Source organism: Cyanistes caeruleus, chromosome 6 (assembly GCF_971803275.1).
Source record: "Cyanistes caeruleus chromosome 6, bCyaCae1.hap1.1, whole genome shotgun sequence".
In the NCBI taxonomy this organism is placed as follows: Eukaryota; Metazoa; Chordata; class Aves; order Passeriformes; family Paridae; genus Cyanistes; species Cyanistes caeruleus.
The window spans coordinates 49,562,731-49,568,730 of record NC_141706.1 but is presented as its reverse complement, the minus strand read 5'-3'; the positions used below and the strand labels follow the sequence as shown (position 1 = coordinate 49,568,730).

General features: G+C 35.1%; 1 long non-coding RNA gene across 1 annotated transcript in view; it reads right to left on the bottom strand.

Annotated features, from left to right (window-relative positions):
• Positions 1-549: 549 nt before the first annotated feature.
• The window catches only part of LOC147652672 (uncharacterized), a 109,420-nt gene continuing 103,969 nt past the window's right edge, over positions 550-6,000 (bottom strand). The window contains exon 4 of the long non-coding RNA XR_015288209.1: positions 550-2,481. This is a non-coding gene — a long non-coding RNA (uncharacterized LOC147652672). The remainder of the gene's footprint in view (positions 2,482-6,000) is intronic.

The window sequence follows — 6,000 nt, the reverse complement described above, 5'->3', positions numbered from 1 at the left end:
TCTTGCCTTAAGAACTGCTGATATGTCACAGAAGATTTTAAGAGGCTAAAGAAGAGTAAGAAGATGTTTTTTTCTGTAATTCTAAGATTCTTTTTGGTTTTTTTCCTCATAAAGGACGAATACTTTCCCACTGTGTTTGAGTTTGTTGTTTTGTTGGGGGTTGGGTGGGGTTTTGTTGCTGTTGTTTTGGGGTTTTTTCCTCAATAAAAAAAATGATCTGTAGAGATTTTGATCTGGTCTTCAGATTTATTTTATACCTAAGTGTTTATATCCTCATTCACTCCAATCTATGCTGGCATTATACTTTAGTATTCCTATTGACTCAGTGTTCAGAACACAGAATTAATATTTGGATGATATTCAAAATCACAAATCACACATCTTACAAAGCCTTTTGCAAAGCTTTTTCCAAAATTTGTGGCCATCAACATATTTTATATGTGATCATGAAGAAAAGGGTATATAGAAATGCCAGGCACAAAAATATATATATGTGTGTGTGTGTGTGTATATATATATATATATATATATATATGTATATATATATATATATATGTATATACACACATGTATATATACATGATTATTCAGTCTTTAATTGCAATGTGGCGTAGACACAACAAAACCTGAAGAAAATTTCCAAGTTTCTGTTAAACTGGTATGTCCTAATATTGTGTGGTTAACACAGCCCTGAAGTATCTTTTCAGAAGTATTTATTTCACAAACAATTTTGTAATAATTCTGTGCACAAAGCAACAAAAATAAACTCTGCTTTCTGCTTCTTTAATAATCTCTCAGCTGTGAATTAAAGTTTAAACAATGTACTTTCAATACTTGAGCATTTCATCAGCAGAAGTTGAAGAGTGTCTGTCTATAACCGAGTCAATGGAAGACTTAATTTCATATGCATCAATTCCACATACTGTGCTGATGAAAGGTATTTTTTTCATACAGTTCCCTTTCTTAGAAGAATCTTTTTGTATGTTTAATAAAAGGATGGAGGTGGTGTTTTCCCAGATCTTATAAAACATTTACCAAAAGTTCACCAAGTTCACATGTCTCCTGGGAACCCTCAGACTTTCCATGTATCTCTAGGTAAATATCTGTCCATGTTTCTTTTGTCATTATGAGGCTTTTAAGTTTAAATGTTTCCATTATTGACTTGATCTATTCCCAAAACTTTTTTAAGAATTAAGTGTCTGAGAACTGTGGCCTATATAGGTAGTTTCTTAGAAAACCAAAACACAATTTGAAATAAAGGGAAGTTCTCTAACCTGATGACTTTCCTTGGAAAATCCTTGAGATGCAGTGTAAGTAACAGAGATGCTACCATTTTTATAATTAAAAGTGTTGGGAAGCTAAATGCAGCTGTCATTTTCATTTGTTTCTATAATAATTCTTTTATAATTTCTTTTTTCCACCTCAAAGTGCTTCACAAACTGAACCTACTTCCCTTTTCACAGAATAAGGATCTTCCAGATTAAAAAATCAACTGCTATTTTAAACAAATAGAAACACCAGAGGTACTTGAAGATAGAACTTGAAACAACTTCTTTTATAAAGGACAAAAGAAAATTCTGTGGTATTTTTGCAACAGAAAAAAAAGATATTCATTTGTAGAAAGATAAGAGATGTGAAAAAGTGTGCTAAGTATCAGTAAATTTCAATTATTTCCTATAAACTAGAAAGCAGTGATAGGTGTATCATAATTGGTATGATAACAAAGCTGTTCTATGTCTAGATAAGCTTTTATATGGACTAACATTCAATACTTCAAAATGACCACCAAAGAGAAAAAAATTCTGAGCTAAGGGTTCTGCATGTTTCAGGGATTTTCACCCCCAACTGTGTATGAGGAGGGAGAACTGCTCTAATTCAAGTTCTAGTTATCGAAGAGGGCATAGTGTGCTAGAAGGGTAATATGCCTGCTTCCCTACAGTTGCCACGTTAAGACAAAATAAATTAAACCATTAAACCCAAGCTTTCAGGATGGTATTTAACTGCACTGTAATAGGTCAGGAAGTAGCAGGTGTCTTTTAAATGAACTTTTGCTCCAAACTAGATTGTTTTACAATATTTATTAGGAAGAGGATTACATCAGTACTGCACAAGATTTAGCACAAAGATTCATATAGATTTTCAACCCAATTGCTTTTTTTGTGTTCTCTCTCTCTCATACATACTCATATACAACACTCTATAGACAAATATTCATTATTATGAATTTTGGAAATTACGTGCTGTGTGAAACTGGTTTCGTTTTCAAGTGGTATCTAAGAGAAAAAACTAGTTCCTGACAAGAAAAGACTATCTGGGTTTTTTTTGTTTGGTTTTGTTTTTTGAAGTCAATTCTGCATATTTTATACTTACAGAATGTGCAGTCATCACATATTTCACAGCAGTTCCCATGGAAACTCTGTTGCATTTCTTTGTGTTTCTGTTTTGGTTTTTGATTTGATGCAGTAACAGCTGGTGGTCATCCTGCAAGTTAAATTAAATAAAGAGTTCACTGATTTTACTGCCCTCATATTCTCTTTCTCTCTCCAGCCTTGACCTCCTCTTCACATACTGGCTAAGAAGCATATCATGAGTGAATCTGTATATCCCCTATGCATTCACTTATGCCATATGAGCAAGATACACAAAGGAACATTAAATTATTTGGTGGGACATATGGAAATAAACGGAGCATTGAAAATGGCATTATGAAAGGGGTGAACTGGTACCTAAGAATAAGATATGGGCTTTGCATATGGCCAAGCATAAATAAATCAGTTTGGGTACAACATGAACTTCAACCAATGCTCAGATAAAAGTTATTTTAGTTCAAATAATATTATAAAGCATTTTTTCAGTTGTCATGTGCAAAACACTCTCAATACCAGGAGTATCACTTCATTTTGTTTATTTACAACTAACATAAAATTTTAGTTATGGTTTCAGGTATTGAAAAATGAAAGAAAATCAGCTTGAAAGAAAATATACCTTTTATGCTTGTTTCTCAGGTTTTCTCCAGTCCACCATCTTCCTTCCCCCTTTTCTAGTCTCAATTTCCCTTGCTTTTGTAGCACAATACAAGCTTCCCACACCTTTTGGAGAGGCAATGGGCAATGCAAGAGGTTGAGGCCAGAGCACAGCTGTTTGTTTCTGCTGCCCTTTGCATCTTATTCTTTTCCTCCACTGCTCCTCACTTTTTAATTATTTCCTGTGCTCCAGTGTGGAGCATTCACGGGCGGCTGTACACTTCAGGATTACCCTGTCCGGGTAAAGGTCCCTTCATGGGCCCCAGTCCCTCCACAGCTGCATTCTCTGTAGGTCTGCTCCTGCCCTAGTGTGGGTTCTCCCTGGGCCTGGTCCCTCAGGGCTATCTGTGACCCAGTGTGGGTTCCCATGGACGGTGCCTCCTCTGCCAAACCACAGCTCCTCCCCAGAGAGCCTCTCCAGCATGTCTCCATCAATGCCCCCATACATGTTCCTCTTCCATTTCATCTCTGCAGACAGGCCTCTTCACATTCCTCCTCACATGTCCTCTTTTTTTGTATCTTCTCCTGTCTTCTCCCACATCTCGTACTGCTTCCTCCTTCATGTGCTCTCACGGACCTCCTGCACTGGTGTCTACCATGCTTTCTCACGTACATCTGGGCTGGTACACTGTGTACTTCTCTGACAGGCTGATCTTCCTGCATCCAGTGGGACAATCTGTCTCACTGGGATTCCCTCACTTTCTAAATTAATTTCTGGTAGCACTTTTGTTTCTTTTCAGATGCTCTCTTAGAAGTAAGAAACTCAATTGGCAAAACAGCCGAAGACCTTGGGACTTGGAAATCAGCAGAAGTCTGGGCATTTCTAAATCATAACCATGCCAGATTGAATAAAACTCAAAGTGAATCAAACTTCTTTTCTTTTATACATATGGTCAATATTGGTTCCAGATGCCTCCTACAATCTCCTGTGACATCTCTAAAATATCTTTCAGTACTCTTTGCTAAACCCAGCCCTCATCTTTTCACCCTCTCAACTCAGAGGTAGAACTAGAGTAGATAGAGCAGGCTGCAAAAATTAGGGATCCTTAATTTGAACAATTATGAATTAATTTATATACAATCCAGACATTTCTTCTGTCATTCCTGACACATATCTGTGCACATGGGTTGGCATAAAGTGTAATGTGTAAGGAAATGTCTGCAACAACCTGGTGAAACTGAAAAATAAATGCTGTTTGGTGTCATTTTGGCAAGTGAGGATTTTGCACAACATCTCCCACACTACAAGCAACGGAAATTTTTCTATATGTAAAATTATATAAACTTTCATTTGCTAATCACTCACTGACTTTCTATCAAACACCCAAATACTGGTAAAATAATTTCTTTTTTTTTCTTGGTCTAATTATGTGATTTTGAATCCCACTTTTAAATATTTTCGGCATAATTCAGGGCACCTTTCTATCTCTCTTTCCTCACCTCCATTTTCCTGCAGATTAACACCAAAGCAAAAAATCTGTGGGAACAAGAAAAGCTAGGCAATTTTGTTAGGCATGTAATAACTTCTTTACAGGCATCATGACGCTCAAGAGGAATGAACTCATGACCTTTTACTCTGCTTATTAAAGGAACATCTTTATTACTGGCTGTAATATCAGACAGTAAAGTAAGGATATAAATTCTATACACAGAGAGATAATATCAGGTCTTATATTCACAGAAGACTAGATTAAGCTGAGGGTGACATTAGTTACTGGAGTGAGGTGTGAAGATCTTTTAGAGAAAAAGAAAATGTACTTTCACTCTCTGCCCTCTTGCAGCTTTCCATACACATATGCCACAGCAGACAGAAATTACTGATGGCTTTTCATTTCCAAACTCACAATTTATTATTTACTGTGTTTCTGTCTCACGCAAATATATTATAAAATTATAATAATATTCATTGTAACAATTGCTTAATTACAGACAACTAGCTTTTTACAAAGGTATGTCTATTGACTAAAAGAATCAATCAGAAAAGATGCTTTCTTTCTCTCCAAATTTTACTTGGTTTCAAAAAATCTAGTAGGGATACATGGATAACACATACTATGAAAAGAAAATTTTATAAGTAGGTATATAATCTGAAAAAGAGCTTAAATTTAATTTGCTGCTAGTGATGTTTTGTTCCTTTAAGAGAATCTTTCTCTTTCAAGGGGCAATATTAAAAGCAGTTTTACCCCCTTGGAAACAACAATTTTATTCTATTTCCTGCACAGAGAAACAGGCCACACACATGCTAAGTGCTAAGATCATTGCTACCCTGAAAATACATTTTTTTAATTAATATTTATATTCAAACAAATGAGATAATTTTTAAATGAAAGAGTGATTCTTCTGCAGACATTTCTGATATATTTGGCTTCCTTGGATTATAAGGATGTAGAATTACTTTTAGAAATGGAGAGCAGTAAGTAACAATGGTAAGGTGTCTGTTCTGAATTCTCTACTTTGAAGTTTTACTTATTAAAGCAGAGAATTTACACATCTATCCTAGTAACAATGAGAGATAAGTGACAACATACACCGGTTTTAAAAATTATGGCTGCACAATATTTAAATGAATACGTGTGGAAATGTTGCTTGTGCGGATATGCGGATGACTGAATGTTTTGGTTTTTTTAAATAGTCAATTATGTCAGTATATCAGTAAAAAGCATAAAACCTTAAACCTATTGTTGTCATTGCTTCTCTCCTTGGCAACTACAGCCATGAGAACGAAACGTCCTTCCATTCTGTCACAATTTTTCTTTAGGACTTTTTCTCTTTCATTTCAATGATTTATTTTTCCCCAAAATGTCTTAAATGGAATTTAAAAAAAAAAAAAAAAATTACATGTGGTGAAAAGACTCTTCCACTCTCAAAATATTGAGGATTCTGTACTATACTTATCAGTGAGGATTGCTGTAGTATAGATAAAGCTGCTTAATTTCATATTTTCTCCTTGTCCATGAGAATGCTTAAAAAACCCTAC